General features: G+C 48.7%; 1 protein-coding gene across 6 annotated transcripts in view; it reads right to left on the bottom strand.

Moving 5' to 3' along the window:
- The window catches only part of LOC147890804 (histone-lysine N-methyltransferase CLF-like), a 97,544-nt gene extending 85,050 nt beyond the window's left edge, over positions 1 to 12,494 (bottom strand). For 2 of the 6 annotated variants that reach the window (XM_087389354.1, XM_087389356.1), the window contains exon 1: positions 12,202 to 12,404. The gene's annotated coding sequence lies outside the window, so the exon portion shown is untranslated. The other 4 variants (XM_087389355.1, XM_087389358.1, XM_087389359.1 and 1 more) reach the window with 4 other exon arrangements.
- Between the last annotated feature and the right edge of the window lie 8,429 nt (positions 12,495 to 20,923).

Here is a 20,923-nt window from a genome sequence, read left to right as displayed (position 1 = left end):
AAAACCTCTAGGGACAGTCTCACTCGCTCCAGTGACTCGACATCATCCTGCACATATAGGGCTGTGTCGTCTGCATACTCGGAGTCCAGAAGTTCTGCATCGTCTCGAATAGGGAGACGCATCCCGCGAAGACCAGTGGTACGGGCTCGTAGGAAGTGGGTCATGGCCTCCGCAAAAAATAGGAAGAGGTAGGGCGCTAGCGGACAGCCCTAACGCACCGAGCGCTCGAGGGTGAATCTCTTCCCCATCCTGCCGCTAATGATAACCTGGCTGGAGGCCGACCTGTAGAGGCTAGCAATACCTCTGATCCACTCGTCCGGGAAACCGAACCGAGAGAGTGTACCTTCCAAGAAGGACCAGTCTACCCTGTCGTACGCCTTCTCAAAGTCGAGAAGGAGTATGGCAAGGTGCTGGCCACTGTGCTGGGCACATTCCGTCGCCTTTGACAAAGTGAAGATGTTGTCCAAAATGCTGCGATCTTGGACAAAACCAGTCTAGGTGTCATGGATCAAGTCGTGTAGCAGGGGGCGGATGCGGCTACTGATCATCTTGGTGAGGATTTTGTAGGCGGTCGGGAGGAGGGTGATAGGGCGCCACTGTCTGATCTCCTGACGGTCCCCCCCTTTGGGGATGAGGCATATCAAGCCTGTCGCAAGGCTCTCTGGCATCTGCCCGCTGGAGAAGATATGCTGGAAGGCTGCGAGCAAGGGCTGGTGGATCTGCTCCCAAAAGGTGGTGAAGAAAGCTCTGGAGAGGCCATCCTCACCTAGGCATTTCTGCCCATCAATAGTGCTCACCGCATCCTGCATCTCCGCCACGGTGAAAGGGGCGAGAAGGGAGTCACTCATGCTAGGCTGCATGAGCCGCGGTGTAGACCTCCACACCTCCTCCTTGCATAGGCGGCCACGAGGGTCTGGGGGCTCCTGCTGGAACAATGATCTATAGAAATCTGTCGCCAAGTCCCAGACCTCGTCTGAATCTGTCCTGACACTACCATCCTGCGCTCTAAGAGATCGGAGCTGTTCCCCTGCTGACCTCTGTCCATGAGTCCTGAAGAACTCTCTGCACATCCTGTCGCCTTTCCTAGCCCAGAAGGACTTGGAAGCATGAAACGAGAACTCTGAGCGACGTTGGGTGATCTTCTCTAGCATGGCTCGGGCCCGAACCTCCTGTTGTTTGAGCTCCTCAGAGCCTGGAGAAGAGCGCTGCATCCGCTGAATCGAAGCGAGATCTCGTCTGAGACCCCTCTCCTTCGCCCAACACTGCTGCCTGACCTGAATTGCCTCCTGCTGACAGATGAGGCTAGACTCAGCAAGCACCTGAGCTACCTGTGCTGCCATATCCCCGGTGGGGTCCCAATCCTGCTCCCACAAGTCCACTATCCTGCTGTGAACCGCTGCTTTGGAGTAGATGGAGTCTGGGATCCGGCATGAGCGTGGAGGTGAGGAGTGAGAGGCTGAGTCCAGGACTAGGATGACTGGGGCATGGTCTGAGAGTGTCGTCCCTGGAACCACTCCTGACTCTCCACCTCTGCCAAGCGCCCAATCGCTGACATAGAAACGGTCCAACCGCTCTAGAAGTCTGCCTCCCTCCCTCCTGTAACCCCAAGAGAAGTCCAGACTCCCTGTCCATCTGCGAAAGAAAGGCTCCCTCCAGCTGTCCCGACCTCCCATTGCGAATAGGAAGGAGTCCCAATCTGCCTGCTCTGCCTGAGCTATACCGAGGAACTCTGGGCCCCGTCCCTGCTGATCCTCTAGGGTCTCAAGGTTGTTGAAGTCCCCTCCTACAATCCAAGAATCCATCTCTGGCAACAAGTCTGTCAAGGATCTCCAAAAAGTGGCTCTCCGTCTGAGATCAGTCAGGGCATAGATATTGAGGATGCCGATACGGGATCCCTCAATATTCAAGCCCACCCAAAGCGCACGTCCTGGGATCAGAGTGCCAAAACCACACACATGCTGAACTAGAGAAGCGTCGATGGAGGTACAGACACCCCCGCTCCTCCCCTGCTCGCCAATCGAAGGTTCCCAGGAGGTGTGGGAGCGTCCTGTGAGGACCTTCCCACAAATACTGGTCTGAGAAGCCAAAAGCTTGTGTTCCTGCAGTAGGAGCACATCTACCCTTCCCACCAAGGCTGGCTGGAGCTCCTGTCTAAGCACCATCTTCTTGGGGCCGCGGGTTCCTGATGAGTGGAACCCGTTGACGTTCCAAGAGATAATGCGTATACTCATGAGGAGGGAAGGTGGGCCACAAACAGCTGTCTGCTTGCGGTCGATGTCGAGGTGGTCGGAGGATGTCCAGTGTGTAGACGAAGGTGCTTCTGTGAGGGTTTCGAAGGAGAGGCCGGATCATCGGGCCCATCCTCTAAAACCTTCAACAGAGGGGAGAGGCCCTTCGTCCCGTGGTGGTAGGCTCTCTCTAACCAGCTTGACGCCTCTGCCAGGGAAATACTGTAGAAGCCCGCTACCTCTAAGGTCCTCCACGGGCGGAGCCCTTCCACGTAGACCCACTCCAGAGGTGGCCGAATAATGACCAAGAGTCAGAAACGTTTGGCGCTATGGTGCCATCTCAGACGAACGTCACCCTCCTTCCACTGCTGCTGAAGAAGCTCCGCTGCTCTGCTACCGATCCAGTCCTGCACCTGCTCCTGGGACTGATCTCGTATCGTCTCCCAAACATTTTCATTCATCCATTGCTCATTCCCTTCACTGGAGATAGTGAAGGAATAGCTAGGACCATCGTGAGGGGCAAGGACGGACACCTTACCCTCCGCCCCCTTGCGGAGGAAGAAGATGCTGATGTCTAGGCATGCTAGGAACGAGCCGATACCCGCTACATCCAAATAATCCCAAGGTCCTGCTCGATAAAACTCCAAAGGTAGAGCTCTAGGAGCAGCCCTTGGGCGTGGGGACGAGGATGAGGAATCTGAACCAGAGAGAGGGGTGCTGGCCTTCTGCGGGGAAGGGCCTCTCCCCTCCGCCGGGCCAGGAGGGATAGGCGCGGGGGAGGTCTGTGCTGGCTTCGGGGCTGCAGGTGGCTCAGGCGGAGGGGGGGGTTCCCTCTGGATCATGCTCGAGGAAGAGAGTGGAGCGGAAACCACCGGTGCTGGGGGGGATCCTGGAGGGGGTGGGGGTCGGGGGACCGAGGAGGAGGGGGGAGGGGAAGGAGGGCGGGGTGAAGGATGAGGGGGAGGCTGGCTGATCTTCTCCTTTCCCTTCTCCTTCCCCTTACCGGGCTGCTGATGAGTAGTGACCATAGGGGAGGGCTCTTGCTGTAGATGGGAAGGCTTTTTTGGTCCTGCTTTGTTTCCCTTCCGTTTTCTTTTGACCTCCGTCCAACCTTCCCCTTCGGGAGGGGGTGTCGCTGACTGGTGGGGGGGATCTTGAGTTGCCTGAATGGGGGCCTTCTGAGGTTCTGTACCCGTGAAGCGAGGACAAGAGCGTGCCTGGTGCCCGAAGCCATGGCATCTCAGACACTGATTTGGGCGACCAGTGACCAGAATGCGCTGCGTCACCACACCTGTGTCCGTCTCGATCTCGAACTCCGAGGGGATGCTCTGCGGATTGAGGACTGCCACTTTGACACGTGGCACCCCTTGGGCTGCCACCGCATCAACGTAGGTGTCCTGCATAGGCCAACCAAAGTGCGCCCCCAGGTCCTTGATGATCGGTCGAAGCTCGGTTGCAAGACCTGGGAAGATGAGGGTAACTGGATGGCGAGGAATGCGAAAGCGGGCATCGAAGTCCGCTACACTGAAACCCCTATACCATGGGACCATGAGGATGATCTTCCCACCCACAAAGGTAGGGAATCGCTTGACCATATCGCTCGCAGCCTGCGCTGAGGAGAGCTTGAGCCAAAAGATACCACGTCCCATGAGTGCAACCTCCTCAATGTGGCTGTCCTCAAGGTAGAGGGTGGACTGCAACCAGTCCCTGATGTCTGCTCGTGAAGGGGAGTAGCCAATGACTCTCCCATAAACGAATGTCTGGGAAAAGTCCGTGGCGGCCTGCTTCACCAAGGAGACCTGGTGCTCTGTCAGTGTTACGCGATAGGCTGATGGAGGGGGGGGTCCGTCTGGGCCACCGGTTCCGGGCACATGGCCGTCATACCACACTGACTAACTGCGAACGCTCCAAAGTCAGGGGAAAGAGAAGGAAACGAAAGAGGCGAGGATGGGGGATTGAGGCGGGGGAGGGAAGAGGGAGGGATGGAGAGGTACGGGGAAGGGGGGGGGGAGAGAGGTGGTGACGAAGGGGCGGGTGGCGAAGGAAGGCGGAGGAGAAAGAAGGGGGGGGGCAACGCAGCGCAGGGAGGGTGAGAGGAAGGGGGAAAGGGGAGGTGTGGCAGCTCCGCACGAGAGGGGGTGGGGAGGAGAGGCGAGGAAGGGGGGGGAGGGGGGGTGCAGCGTTGCGCCGTAGCGGGGGAGGCAGGAGGGGGCGGGGGGGGTGGTAGCACAACGCAAGGGGGGGGAGGCAGGTGGGGGAGCTGAGTGCGGAGAGGGGAGGAGCGGAGAGGAGAGGGGAGGAGCGGAGCGGGGGGGAGCGACGGGTGGAGAGGGGAGGAGCGGAGCGGGGAAGCGGGGGCAAGCGGAGCATGGAGAGGGAAGGAGCGGAGCGACGGGCGGAGGGGGAGGAGAGGGGGGCGGAGGGCCGCGCGGGAGGCGGTGGTGAGGGAGGAGGTGGAGGGGAGGGCCGCGCAGCGCGAGGGGGGGGTAGACGGGAGCGAGGGAGGGGAGGGAGTTCGCAGGAGGTCGTATCTGGGAGTTGGGATTGGTACTCCCCGCTGCGGATTGAGATGCATATACTAAGGCAAATTCAAAGATTTCTCCTTGTATAAGACACTGCACAACCATCCATCTGCCTTGTGCATAATCGAAGGCAACAGTGGGCTGAAGATTCATGCTTCACTAAAAAGACCACTCCTGAAAAGGAATGCTGTCCAGCATAAAAAATATCATAACAAGCAAAATGACCATGCTGTCCAGCGTACATGTGCTGGTTATGCCCTTGTAAAGCCACTATGTCAGGCTGCAAATGGTTGAGATACACCCAGACTATCTTCCATTTTCTAGCATCACACAAACCCTGTACATTGAGTGTCAAACATTTGATTTGTGATACCATATTTATAGTTTATGTACATTGAAAGCAAAGCCAACTCAAGTCTGCATATCCACCCATGGTTGCCATCGTTCGACATACGAAACGTCCCGTACGGTTCCGTACGACCCATAGGGTTTTTTTTTTAATAATAAATAAATTTTTAAATTTTTGTGGGGTGGTTTGTTTGTTTGTTTGTTTTGTGGTGCGTTTGTTTGTTTGTTTGTTTTGTGGTGCGTTTGTTTGTTTTGGATGGCTGGTTTTGTTATTGGTGGTGGTTCTGCCAAACTATGATCTCACACTATGCATCTACCTCCGACTTCGAGTCTCTACTCTCCCCTCTCCATCTCCAACAAGTGACGAGGCTCAAGCTGCGTCAAGCATCTTCATCTCTCTCCCTCTTTATCTCCATCAAGTACCTATATAACATGTTTGTACAAGTTTTAAAGCTTGTACAACTACCTACTCCAAAACTCTAAAATCTCTGTCTTTTTTTTGGGTATCGAACGTACCATAGGACGTACACCTAAGATTTTTTAGTTCGTTTAGTACCGCACTAATATCGAACGGTACGTATCGAACGGTATCGTACGTGTCAACCATGTATCCACCTCAGGGTCAGAACCTCTACCTTGAGGTGACAAAAGGTGCCTAATGAGAGGAGAGCAAACCCACCACATCCCCTTCAGGAAAAAGAGTGCAACTGGCAACACCTGAATTTTCTTCAGGAGTATGGCCATTAGATGCAGTGCCATTCCATGTGCGTGGAGGTAATGGTCTTCCAGCTGTGACAATCTTGCGCACAGTCTGCCAGACTTCTTGTAGAGTCTTTTCTTTGCCTTTAGATTGAGAGGTGGAAGGCAAAGAAGTGGGAGTATCCCCATTAGAAACAAGAGGCGCTTTGCTTTTATCTTGTGCAACATAAGCATGTTTATTGCCTTTGTTTTTAATCATAGAAAAGCCACCCATATCCTTGTCTTGCATATGTGCGGGCATAGCATCTTGTGGCATCTTTTGCACTCGCAAAGGACATTGCAAATCCATATGCCCAAATTTTTTGCATTCACCTGCAAACAAACCCCACTTAAGCTTGTAGAATGCACTTCCCATAGCTACATTGTTGACGATAACAGAATAAGATTCAGGTGTAGGATTATCAGTATCCCACAATATGCAAAATTGACTTGAATTCCCACTTGGTCTCAGAGGACAGACCACTTTGCCCAAAGAAGCTGCAATTTTGGAAAGAGGGAAGCCAAACACCGCGGAACATCAACCACTTCCACCCAAACTGGGCAGCGATACCTGATAAGGGCTTGATAATCCTTGGTCGGTGACCATGGAAGGACATGGACCATTTGCTGTCCAAAAAACAGAGGAGAGTGCTCCAATAGCATTTGCTTATGCTCCTCATCTGTCATAATAACGTCAAAAAAGCCTCACGCTGCATAATGGACCTTGCAAACATAAGAACCACCAAGTGTCCTTGTCAGCCAATTTCCAACTTTTGCAACAGCAGGCACACGGCCTGGAAAGAAAATAATAACAGCATGCTTTGCATAGTCCCTCACGGGATCAACTATGTCATCCACCTCAACCATAAGTCCAACTATGGGGATTGACTCTTTCCAAGCATTACGAGTATCCTTAAAGCCTTCATGCATAACATCATAAACCAACTTGGCTTCAAATGAATCATAAAGAGGGTCATCTTGACCCTCAGCCTGTTTCTGCTTCTTATGCGAGTAAATTTTCATATTAGCCATTTGCTCCTGTAGAAGCCTGACAGTAAGCTGTACCAAAACTCGAACAAAAGCCCTCAGCTTGTACAGTCATACTTCTGCAGGCATACGGCCTAGAAAGAAATAATAACAGCATGCTTTGCATAGTCATCCACAGTGACAATCAGAGTTGTATTGCACTTGCTCGAAATCCAGTGTTCCATGCTCGTACCACAAGCACATTGAGATCCAGTACCACCATGCCCGGGAGAAGGTGCTTGATGACATGATCCAGCTTACGTACTACAAGACGGAGGACAACAAGGCAGACCTCTTCACCAAGCCTTTGGCACAACAGCTGCTTGGCAATCATTCCATCTCACTCAAGATGATCCATGATCCAAGAGCTGAGAGGGGGTGTTAGAGGTGGCATCTCCTGCATCACTGAGTGAGGGCATTGGTTGTGGGTCTGCCCCCCCATGTGAGGGAGTTCACCATGGTGGCTGTACATACGAGCATGCACACAGGCCTGTATGGAGCAAATGCGAGGGCATACGGAGCCCAGATCAGCTCGCCAACTGCTCACTTCCTGCTCGGACCTGCTCGTTGCTGTTTGCCACAGTTCCAGTGTGCTAGGGGGCCGCCATGTGCTGCAGTGTAGCCAGGAGGGAACGGGGGCAGGAGCGCCTATCTCAGCCATGTTTTGGGGCTGCCACCAGGCGGCACGTGTGCACCTAGGTGGTGCCTAGGTTGGCGGGCCACATAGGCCTCCACCAACCCTTCATCACCTGACCACCTGGTTGGCTTTCCCAAACCACGGTCGGCCCCCCTAGTCGGCTACCTACCTCCCTCCTAGTCAGTTTTCTTGGGCACGGGTTGACCATAAAAATAGGGCCCCCTCCCTCCCACTTGAGGCATCTCAGCCTTCAACTGAGATTTTCCCCAATAGTAGAGGGGCTTTTCCTAAGATCCTTGTGCAAGTCTCTCTTGGTTTTCTCTGTTTTTTTGCTATCTTCTCACCACAGTTGATCAGCACCGCTGCACTTCTCACACCATCTCCCCCACTCCTTGAGGATATAGATATGGCAGTTCCGCGTCTCATTTACGAGGACTTTGTATTGAGAATGGCTGAGGGCATACCCAGAGAGGGTCACATCTGTAATTTATGTGATAGGCAGGAGATTGAGTTGGAGGAGCATTTCGCTTTCAGGTGCCTTGTATAGTATGAGATCCGAGACCACTATCACTGTCTCTTCAAGGATGGCTTTGGACCCCTGATCAAACATGCCTGGCAACTTTCACCCATGAGGTTGTTTGAAACAGGGAGCATTTGCACATAGGCACAGCCAGACTCCATTCAGAGCATGATCACTGAGTTTTTCCAGCCAAACAGCACGGACCAGCAAGCCTCAAGAAGACGGCAGATCTGAGGACTAGAGCGAGAGACATGACATACTCACCAGCAAGTTGAGGCATAGATCAAACTTGGGGATCTTTCCTCCATGCTCACTGGATCAGAGGCAGGGCCGATGGCAGTAACAGTGGTAGTTGTCTAATGCAGGGCCTTCATTAGGAAACCACAGCAGACCATACATACCGATAGCTGCCAGTGCTCTATCATAGGCTTTTTGCCACCGCAGCCTCATACATCATTGGCTCCCTCTTAGGTTTGCCCCCTCTGCCCGCTTCCAGATGATCACAATGCTGCCACATCACAGCCCCCATCTTCAGTTTGCATATTGTTGTCTTTATGATTATAGCTATGTTATATCCGTCTTGGGTGTTGATGCCCTCTTAGAGGCTCCACACTTTCAGCTCATTGTCTTAGGTTCTTTGAGTCTCATAGACCCTTCCCTCTTTCCAAGACTTTTAATAAACTCTCTCTCTATCCCCATCACGGACCCGAGTGTTTGCCACACATACGCAGGCTCTCTCTATGATATTCCGATGCAAGCACCACCTGATATGTCCGCACCCGCCACTTGTCACTTGTTCACTACACAGAATGTGTGGGCGGCACTCCGTCGGCTACATAACCGGAGAGCACAGGATCATGAGGGGCTACGGACGGAGTATTTCGCACACGGGCACGAGGTTTTGGCCCCGATCCTAGTACAGATGTTCAACCACGGCTTTCCACCCTCCTAGAGCACTACCACCATCGTCCCAATACACAAGGCAAGTGACCCCATGGACACAAAGAATTACTGCACTCTCATGATTAGCCACACTCTCGCCAAGATCTATGGATCTATACTAGAGAGAGAGATCAGCAGTCACACAGAGGCACATGGGCAGCGTGCCCTAGGACAAGCAGGATTTCGGAGACAGCATTCCACCCTAGACCACATCTTCACACTGAGGGCTATCATTGAGGAGGCGAGGTCGAGGCGTTAAAAAGTCTATGCCTGCTTTGTAGACTTTCGGAAGGCTTTCGATACTGTCCCACGATCCTGCATGATCAGGAGACTCCAGGAGATGCACATCCCAGAGGTTCTGATTTGGGGAGCACAATTGGGGTGAAACAGGGATGCCCTCTCTCACCGACTCTCTTCGGCCTCTACATTGATGAGATCACATCCTTCATAGACCGCCTGGGAGGCGAGGGGTCACCGCTAGCTGATTTGTTGGTACCAATACTACTATATGCGGATGACATAGTCCTCTTGTTGTCCTTAGCAAAGGGTTTACAGAGACATCTGGAGGCCCTCGAGGAGTTTTGCACAGAGAGAGATCTGACAGTTAACCTTGGGAAGACCATGGTTATGAACTTCAACACCTCATACCCAGTGCTCCATCGACATAGCTTCACTTACCGAGGTCAGCCAGTAGAGATTGTGCACTCCTACACATACTTGGGTGCAGTTTTCACTGGGCCAGCTTTCACGATGATCCACGCAGCCCGAGCACGCCTCACACGAGGATATGGTGCTCTGGCCCGTTTAGAGCGACACTGTTTCCAGGCGCACTTCCAAGACCCACTGACGAAGTGCTGGCTTTTCGACACCCTAGTGAGACCAACTACCATGTATGCAGCATCGTTCTAGGGGTGTGATATTTCAGCAGCAAAGTGGAAGAGATTTGAGCGGCTACAGATAATCACGGGATCTAGGATGATTCGTAGTAAGCCCTCAATCCCCCATTAGATAGTACAGGCAGAGTTTGCTATGACCCCTCTTCAGATCGATGCCACCTTTTAGACAGTGACCTTCCTCCATAGAGTCTGGGATCTACCTCGTGAGAGGCTATAGAGACTGGCATTGGATTCCTCTATCCGACTGGCAGAGAGTGGGTTTGATACAGCATGGTATGCACGCGTCTCTGCTTGGTACGCCAGTCATGGCATTCAAATGGATAGGCTCCCTCCTTTTCAGTATAGCATGGATGCACCCCCCGAGCTGATTCCGCGAGATGAGATTAACTGCATCATACGGTTAGACCTCCTCCAGCTTCACACACTTCAGACTTAAAGGGGGGACCAGGATTTCCCCACCAAGACCCAGCTCTACTATGACCATTTCTTGAGAGTATCGGAGGATGGCCTCATCATTAGACCCCAGTATCTTGAGGACAGAGGAGTCTCACATGCACTGAGGATTGCCATCAAGGAGCCTGGATACATGGAGCCAGATCATGTTCTTGGAGCATTAGCCCTGAGCGCCTGACATGCCCCACTCATGTTACACACTATTTGGCTTTTCTGGCTTGACTTGATATGATGTACTACATTAGTATTTCAGTTTATGTGTTTTCTAGTACTCAGCGAGGGCCTTAGCGAGCCCTTCGCCCCAGCCCACTATGGGTTGTATGAGTTTACTTTGTTTACGCACTTTTGTCCCATAGGCCCGCGAGGCCTCCCGCGGATGTTAATACATCTCTCTCTCTCTCTCTCTCTCTCTCTCTCTCTCTCTTACCAAGGTTGGCACTAGAGTCATCTAGGAGACTAGCAAATAGAGGGTGTTAGCCTAGCATGGTACGCACGTGTATCCAAGTGGTTCGCCAATCAGGGGTATTCAAATGGACCGACTACCCCCTTTTAGTACAGCTTGGACGCACAATCTTGCTGATCCCACGAGATGAGATCAACCTTATCATATGGTTGGATCTACTCTAGCTCCATAGCTAACGAACTTGGGGGACCAAGAGTTCCCCACCAAGATCCAACTCTACTATGAACACTTCTTGAGAGTATCAGAGGATGGAATGATCATTAGACCCCAATACCTAAAGGAAGGAGGAGTTTCACATGCATTGAAGATTGCCGTTGGGCAGATGTGAGTCTCGTTTTGTCAGCTAAGGATCAAGGCAGGGGGAGCTACAGGCACACCCAGAGGGCAACAGATCTGTAGGTTATGCACGGTGGAGACAAAGCCCAGTCTATTATGAGATCCGAGGATATTGATCCAATTCCATGACTATGTGTACGTTGGCCTCTACTTCATTGAGATGCGACAGCACAAAGAGACCCTATTGAGGCAAATCAGGCAACAGAAGGTGGTACAACCACAAGAGACTGGGATAGACCGAGCACAGCAACATGTCACCATAGGGGCTTTTTTCATACTTAAAATAAGTCCTCTTTTTTAAAAAAAAGCTGCCTCCATATCCAATTGCACCCTCGTGTTTGAGGCTCTCAGAATACAAAAAAGGCATCTCTAATCCCACATCCTCAAGTAAGGCATAATAAAACCGAATTGTATCTAACATCCTCCACGGATCCTCTAAACTTGGGGTCTTTCTACTCTCTTTGTACCATGGCTTCACATAGGAGGAAATGGGAGACATAGCACCCATTCCACACTTCCTAAAGCCTGTGTGTTTCCCATTGCTACCATAGGGGTGTTGGGACATTGGCACAGCCCCGTTAACCCCCGTGTTAACAACTTCAATTCTCATGCAACATGGAGTCTGATAGGGTGATGGTTGTCGACCCAAACTCCTTTTCTTCTGAGATCATGATGGAGACCTTAACCGGCGCCAAAGCTTTGACAAAAGCTTGATCCCAAGCTGGGGTCTCAAGTCAAAAGGTTTTGTGCATTTGGTCAAATCGTGACCAAATCACTGACTTCACTCCCAGGCCCACAAGGCGGGGGAGAGATCGCAGGCAGAGTAGCTGGCCCAAGCGCCTGCGTTGAGGACCCCTGCCCAATAAGAATGCATGTTAATGTACACGACGGGAGACTAGCCTACTCCCCTCCCCTCTCCCATGTCATCCCTCCTGCCCTACTCTAGAACCGTTACATAATTGACCGTAATTTGTTGTCCCTAGTTAGCCCAGAAAGCAATGCCAAACTGTGTAGTTGGTGGTCAACCCGTTTTATGCTCACCCACTATTTGGTCATCACTGGCCAAAAATGCGACAATTAATTGAAAGGCACCTTTGTGTTTGTCATCTGTGTCACTCGATCAACAATACCATCCAGCCACGGCCTGGTTTTGGTAGCCTGGCACAAAGTCGGACCTTCCCTCAATCAGATCAAGGTTCAAGCATGAAATCGCAAGTATCACCCGCAAGATAATGGCTTGACAGAAAGGAAGAACGAAGATGGGACAAGATTCTAGCATGCATTGCGTACGGATCAACAGGTCCAACCATATACCGGGATAAGTCCATTTTGAGCTTTATACGGCCGCGATCCAGTATTTTCGGGCATAGTTATGATCACTGAGCAAATTTGCTAGGACCACAAATTGGGGGAGGTAGTGGGCACTCGGGGGAGGGCCTTGGGGTGCCCGGAAGCCGCCTCGGATTGCATGGTGGGCCACCCAGACTTTGGCGGCTTGTCAAAATCAAGGCTTCATTCCCATTCTGAAAGCGGCCAGATTGGACGGCTCAGATTAAATCTCAACTTAGCCCAGACCTTGAGACCAAAATCATTGAACTTTCCAGGTGGATGTTTTTGCATTATAGTGGATAGTTTCTTACTCGAGCTATTCAAGAGTTTAAAGTACCCTTTGACATTTTTTTGAGGATGCTTAAAACTAGATCTAGAGAAAAGTGGCAAACTCTATGGGTAATGTAGGCTTAGCCAAGGAGTTCCAACGTGCCATCAGATGGATACATGTCCTATTGGATTCATAATGGATTTTATTTTTTATGTAAAGTTGACGTGACCATTCATTAGAAGAGCCTTCTTGAAGAGATCTCTAATTTCCAAACCCTTCATGGTCCACTAAGCAAGAAACCTACGTTCATGAAACATCAATCCTTATTAGATTGCATATCAATTTCCCATTGTCAAAAGTATTGTTCTAAACATGAATTCCATTAGAGCTCCCATCCTATATATCTTTCCATAAATCCCAAAAGCCTATTGGTATAGCAAGACTCAATTTGAGAATGGTAATACATAAAATTAAAGTTGGTGAAAACTTTACTAGTTCACCTCACATGTAATTAGTCTTTATGCATTAGCCATTCTAATTTGACTTGCAAAGTCAAATACGTATTCTAACTTAGCCACTTGCTTTTTTGGCCATGCTACTTTTCTTAATTTTAAACTTTCATGAGGGGTTCAGGTTGAACAATGACAACCATTCATTCATCCACCAAACCCTCAAGAAATTCTACTCATCAAAGTTTCAATAAAATTTTCATAAGACTCTTTTATCCCCAATTTATTCTTTGTAGATCCATAAAAGTACCACCTTATAATATGAAATTAATTTCTTTTATTTCAAAATAATAGAAATGTTCTTATCTTTGTGGTTTTCATAGGGGTTTTTGCAAGTGTCGCTTGTGAGAGTTGCGAGGGTCTTCATTCGGCAAGATTGTAGATCGTAGCTCCTACACCTAGCATGGTGAGATCAAGTGGACCACAATTGAGTCATGAGAGAAAGAGGGAGAGGGAGAGAGTTCATTGTGGTCTTGGAAGTGTCAAATGCTCCAATATCCAGTGTATTTGAGTGACTGGAAGAGGACTGGAAGTTAATGAATGTAATAGAGATTATGGAAGGAGAGTGAGGTAACCCACCATGTGGGCCTTTCCATACCCTAGCATTGCATCTCTAATGCTCTTCATCGCTACTACTAGGACTGTGAATTATCTCTTTTGGCGTTTTTGGAGCGTGGTGATTGGGAGAAAACTCCCAAGTTTTGAGATATGTCTATTTTATTATCTCTTGAAAATAAAATATACATGATTCATTACCTACAACTTGGGAGATCACTCTTGCTCCCATTCTAGAGAAATGCTTGGAGATATGATTCACATCCATGTAGTGATTCAAGTTCACTACTTTAATTGTGCATCAATAATCGCAAATTTTGGAGTTCATCTACTCTTAGTTACATTGTTTAGTTTAGTTTTTTTATATAAATATAAATATAATATAATATTAAAATAAATATAAGTATAAATTTCTCATTTACTCATAATTTTGTTTTTCCTTCTTTTGTTCTCTACTTGTTATATAAAAAATTTAATTTGTAGTATTGGATATATTCTAGATCTTATGAAGATATATAAATAAAGATACATCTACAAAATGTAATAGCTAACAACCATAGGCTATTATACTAATAAAGTGGGGAGAGAGAGAGAGAGAGAGAGAGAGAGAGAGAGAGAGAGAGAGAGAGAGGAGTGCACATGATATAGCTACCTATACACTAAGTTGTATTGAACATAATTGTGAATATATGCATGAGAGCCCCATAAGGTTAGGTTAAGGGTGTTAGATATCAATGCTCCACTCTCGTGTAACTACACGGGAACTAGCTATCTCTACGTGTAAGCCCCCCATATTAGGAGAAGGCATTTGAGTAGCTCGGTTATCTAGTAGGTCCTGGTTTGGACACGAGATGGGGGCCATGTGTGGCCTGATGGCTGGATGGCTTCAAATAGAGTTGGCACACTGCCAACTAGGCTATATGCAAGTGCGGGAAGGCATCCCATGACTAACCGCACTGAGGGTAGACGGAGCATTTCCCGAGGCAGCCCACGCTCGAGTTGCAGGGCCCGTTTGCAGCCCCAGATGATCCCGGATGGCTTTGGGCTGAACGTAAACTGTAGGTGAGTTGCTCTATTCTATGCCACGGTTCTAACGTGTGGTCGATAGCCTATTTCGGGACCAATTTCTAGTCAGTTGTTTTGGGCCGACTGGGTCGGTCTCCCAATTGGGTCTAACCGACTACGACTGGGTGGTGGCTATATAAGAGCAAGCCCGTGAAGCCCATCATCATCACTGGCTACAGCAACCCTGATTCCTTAGCATCTAGCCTCCATCCTCTACTGTATCCAGCATGCCATCAAAGCTTTGCACACAAGAGCGCATGGTTGGGAGGCAGCACCATCTATTGTATCAGTTTTACAGTAACCAAATTTTTTATTCTCCATACTATTTGCTTTTCTCTCTTGCATACGAGATCCTGTTATCTATTGAGCATAGACGTTGTATTGTTTTCTTACATGGTATCAGAGCTTGGGCTCTAGCAAGAAGATTTGGTAGTGTGTTTCGGTTTGCGAGCAGATTGTGAGAGATGGCCCAGCCCGCAAGATTGCGAATCCCACCGTTTGGCAAAAGCGAAAAGTTGAACGGCACTAACTATCCACTTTGGAAGTTCAAGATGAAGACCATCCTAAGCACATATGAGCTTTGGGATACAGCTACTGGGGTGGGCATGAAGCCGGTTGCGAGACCGATGCAGGACAACAGATAGTACCAACTACGGATCAGATTCTCACATGGACAATAAGAAATTCAGATGTGCTATGCTCTATTGTCTGCAGTGTAAGTGATTCTGTTATGGCGTTAATTCAACATCTCACCACAGCGGAGGAGGCATGGACGGTCTTGAAAAATTAGTACGAGACCACGAATCAGACGCGGATTCAAAATCTGGAGACTCAACTCGCGAATGAAAAACTGTCTATGGCAGAGAAGTTCATCACCAGGATGAAGAATCTACGCGATCAGATGATTGCGATTGGCATCACCATCACCAGCGAGAATCTAGCACAAAGGTGCATACGGATTCTCCCACCAAAGTACGATGGTCTTATTACGGCGCTGAATACACAGAATAGAAATCTGCCCCTCAACTTTGAGGATTTCAGCGCAATGCCTCTGGGGGAGGAGATGCGTCAAAGACGAGGACTGGAGAAGATTCGGCTTTCTCGACTGCATCAAAGAAAGGTAAGGGTAAGGACTATGGTAACCCATCTTCTTCTGATGATAAAAAGAGAAAGAAGAAGATCAAGTGCTTCTATTGCAACAAGGCAGGGCACAAGCAGAATGAGTGCTGGAAGATGATTGCAGATGAGAAGAACAGAGTAAAGAAGGAGTCCAGCAATAGCGCGCAGGCAGTACCAGTAGAGCTGTTCGTAGCAATTGAGGAGATTTGCACGGAGGCAGTTCATGTACCTGCAGATGAACCTTGGATTATTGACAGTGGTGCATCACGCCACATGACCAGTCGGAAGGATTGGTATACCTCTCTACATCTGGTAGGGAATGACATCTTGGTAGGAGTCGGCAATGATGCAAAATGTCCAGCAAAAGGAAAAGGTACAATTGCTCTCAAGTTAGATGGAGTTGTAAAACAGTTGTCCGATGTTCTTTATGTACTAGATATCAAGAGAAACTTGTTGTCCGTTTCTGCGATCACGGATCGGGACCTCAAAGTTCACTTCGATAAGAATGGCGCACAGATTTTGGATCTTCAAGGGAAGGTCATTGGTAAAGGTACACGGCGCAACAACATCTACGAACTCTCAGCTTTCAGTGCTCGAGCCGATGTGAGCAACACTAAGCTGTGGCATGAGAGGTTTGGTCATCTAAACCTTAGTTCTTTAAAGGAGATGCATCAAAGTGGAATGATTGCAGACCTACCAGAAATTACAGATCTGCCCAATGTATGTGAAGCTTGCATGATGGGCAAGCAGCATCGGCAACCCTTTCCTAAAGAGGCCAGCAGGGCAAAGGCTCCTCTAGAGCTCGTTCACACGGACCTTTGCGGAAAGATGGAGATGGAAGCTTTGGGTGGTTCCTACTACTTCATGACGTTAATCGACGACTACAGTAGAAGAATATGGATATACGTCCTGAAGACTAAAGATGAGGCTTTTAGTAAGTTCAAAGAATGGCATGTAATGGTCCAGAAAGAAATGGGGAGGAAGGTGAAGAAGTTGAGATCAGACAGAGGTGGTGAGTTCACATTAAGTGAATTCGAAAGTTATTGCAAAAGTCACAGGATCAAGAGGCAGAAACCCCCGCCACGTACATCACAGCAAAATGGAGTAGTAGAGCACAAGATGCGCGTCATCTGCGAAATGGGCAGGAGTATGATGAAAGGGAAAGATTTGCTAAAGGCTTTCTGGGCTGAAGCATGTAACACGCCAGTTTACATTCTGAATCATAGCTACACGAAGGCTGTGAACACGATGACTCCACTGCATGCCTTTTCTGGTAAGAAACCTTTAGCTGCACATTTCAGAGTTTTTGGATGTGACTGTTTTGTGCATGTCCCTGATGCTAACAGGACCAAATGGGAACCGAAGAGCCGGAAGTGTATTTTCTTAGGCTACAGTGAAGAGGCGAAGGGTTACCATCTCTATAATCCTGTTACCAAGAAGGTAATAGTAAGTCGTGATGTGGTCTTCTCAGAACAGCCGCATCAATTGGAGGAGGATGCTTCCTTCCCAGACAACTAGGACTAGGATATCCATCTAGTACAACCACCAATAGCAGACCGAACTCCCCCAACGGTGCTTGGGAGGACTCAAGATAAAGAAGAGGAAGAAGAGCCTGCAGAATCACAACGGCAACGGCCATTCCCGAAGTGGGAAAAGAAGTTTTTGGATGGCAGAGAACCTCCAGCCATTGAGGAGGAACCATCCGAACACCGCCGGTCCAAGAGATTAGAGGAGCAAAGAAGGGCGCATGAGCACTTGGTCAACTACGCTTTGATGACATAGGTGATCCGTGCTGAAGAACCCAAGTGTCTTGAAGAAGCATAAGGTGATGATAGGTGGATGGAGGCTATGCAGTCGGAGTATGGCTCCATAATGAAGAACAACACTTGGGACCTTGTGGATCGACCACCAAAACGCAAGGTAATCGGCACCAAGTGGGTGTACAAGACCAAGTACAAGTCCGACGGCACATTGGATAAGTACAAGGCTCGGCTCATGGCAAAAGGATTCGCACAGGTACATGGTTTTGATTATCAGGATACTTTTGCTCGCACAACTCGACTAACCACAATTCGCAGTGTTTTGGCTTTAGCAACACAAGAAAGTTGGCCCATGTTTTAGATGGATGTAAAATCCGCCTTTCTAAATGGAGATCTCAAGGAGGAGGTATACATGGAACAACCACGAGGTTTTGTGATCCTCGGTTCAGAAGGTAAAGTCTATAAATTGAAGAAGACACTTTACAGGCTAAAATAGGCCCCACGAGCATGGTACTAGCGGATTGATGCCTACTTTCTACAAAACGGGTTCAGGAGGAGCCCATATGATGCAAATTTGTATATCTACAGAGAAGGAGGCAGGTGTATAATCGTGGTCCTTTATGTGGACGACCTTGTCATAACAGGGAACCATGAAGAAAAGATCTCGCAAACAAAGTAGTTGCTAGGAAGAGAGTTTGAAATGACAGACCTCGGATTGATGCATTTCTGTTTGGGGATTGAAGTTTGGCAAGAGCCAAAACAGATCTTCATCTCATAGCTGAAGTATGCTGGAGAAATATCGAAGGCATTTGGCATGGCTGGGTGCACAGTTGGCACCCCTATGGAGGTTGACGTGAAGCTCTTAAACGAGGATTCATCACCACTGGTGGACGAAGCAAAGTATAGAAGGCTTGTGGGTAGTTTGATTTACTTGTGCAACACGCGGTCGGATATCAGCTTTGCGACTGGTGTACTAAGCAGGTTTTCCAATAAGCCCCGAGAGAACCATTAGAGGGCAGGGATGCGGGTGCTGAAATACATCAAAGGCACACTTGATTATGGCATCACTTATACCAAGGGCAACATCTTGACCATATTCTCTGACTCGGATTGGGCAAGAGATGTGGACAGCAGGAGGTCAGTGACAGGTTACTGTTTCTCACTAGAATCTGGAGCTGTGTCATGGGTCAGCCAGAAGCAACTCACAGTTGCTCTTTCTTCTACCGAGGGTGAGTGGTTTGGACACCAAATGGGGGCCATGTGTGGCCTAATGGCTAGACGGCTTCAGATAGAGTTGGCACACTGCCAACTAGGCTACATGCAAGTGTGGGAAGGCATCCCATGACTGATCGCACTGAGGGTAGATGGAGCATTTCCTGGGGCAACCCACTCTCAGGTTGCAGGGCCCGTTTGGAGCCCCAGATGATCTCGGATGGCTCTGGGTTGAACGAGAACTGTAGGTGAGTTGCTCTATTCTGCGCCACGGTTCTAATGTGTGGTCAGTGGCCTATTTTGGGACCGCCGACCTCTAGTCGGCCATTTTGGGCTCTGACTGTGTCTCCCAATTGGATCTAACCGACTACGACTGGTGGCTATATAAGAGCAAGCCCGTGAAGCCCATTATCATCACTGGCTACAGCAACCTTGATTCCTTAGCATCCAGCCTTCGTCCTCTATTGTTTCCAACATGCCATCGAAGCTTCGAACACCATCGAAGCTTCGAACACAGGAGCGCATGGTTGGGAGGCAGCGCCATCTATTGTATCAGTTTTACAGTAATCAAAGTTTTGATTCTCCATACTATCTGCTTTTCTCTCTTGCATACGAGATCCTATTATATGTTGAGCACAGACGTTGTATTGTTTTCTTACAAAGGGTTTACTCCTAATGCCCTTAAAATGTGGTGCAATTTACACTATCCTCAACACCCCCTCTTAAATTGCACTAGGTAAGTAGAGGGTGCATGTACAATATATTTTTGGATTCGTTTGGTGCATATGATAGCATCCAAAACTGAAAAAGAAAACGGGAAAGAATAGAGTACTATGTGCATATGTGAGCACAGTGACTACATAGCAAAAGCATGTACAATGAGTATAGCTGACTAGATGTTGTACATAACATGCATTTCCCCCTCTTCAGTTTTAAGTCATCCTTTGCATTTGGGCATAAAACCTAGAAGATAGGCCAAAGGGAAGAGGAAGGAAATATGCAAAAAGTAAATTCCAGCTGGACTAGTCGATTAAAATATGACTGCATACATAACTGCATGTATGGTTGCATGTTGAACATGCCATAAGTCTGTGCAGCTACTTTGTAGAAGAGGCATTCAGATGTGAAGCTAGTCGGTGTAGCTACGAAGTTGTGATCCTGTAGGTTGTGACAAACTAGGGTGTCACCAATCCAAAAGAACTGATAGCAATATTGGAGGTATGCTGCAGTAAAATAATCTCTATCATATGATGTAGGGTCATAGAAGACTGCATAGTTGGTGTGGATAGAGTGATCCAGGGGATGCATAAAAGCTAGGGCCAAAGGTGTAGATATGATAATCTTCTTTGTTGAAGAAGAGGCCCATAAAACTGACAAGGCATGGTGGCTTGTCAAACCCGTATGCTCAACTGTCATGAGCTAAATGTTGTCTATTACATTCATGCTAAACATCTGTCGGCATGGGATGTAGCATATGTCAAAGACTCATCAAGAAGGAGCTGATAGAATAAAGGCCTAGAAGCTTGAAACACAACTGATAATGCATAAGACATTGCTGAGGAATATGAGGTGCCGAATGTTAATGTAGGAACTAATACGAAGTCGTGGATCCAACCACTAATCTGCATCAAGTATGGACTGTATACGACAGCCATAATTGCATGCTAAAACACTAAGGTTCCCTAGGTTGCACTATGGCAAAACTTGATGATGTCCACTGCACTAGGGCAAGATTGCACTGATGCATAAATATCCTCATGTAAGGAATGATCTACTGGTCTGAGGTGCTAGTGAAAACTGGATTCAAGGGTGGCACAATGTGGCATGACTAAGCCAATGCTGAGATGTCCCAAAGATTGATCTGTTGATCAAAATTGCTCATGGAAACTATGTCCAAGGATGTGATATGCTTCATGGCAAAGGTGAAAGCATCAATGATGGGTGCTGGAATGAAGTCCCCTGAGGAGTGGAATGTACTGTGGCATGTATCTCTG

Source organism: Dipteris shenzhenensis, chromosome 18 (assembly GCF_047967505.1).
Source record: "Dipteris shenzhenensis isolate YYH24624 ecotype China chromosome 18, Dip_SZ_1.0, whole genome shotgun sequence".
In the NCBI taxonomy this organism is placed as follows: Eukaryota; Viridiplantae; Streptophyta; class Polypodiopsida; order Gleicheniales; family Dipteridaceae; genus Dipteris; species Dipteris shenzhenensis.
The sequence above is the reverse complement of the archived record's forward strand: the minus strand, read 5'-3'. Positions and strand labels throughout refer to the sequence as shown.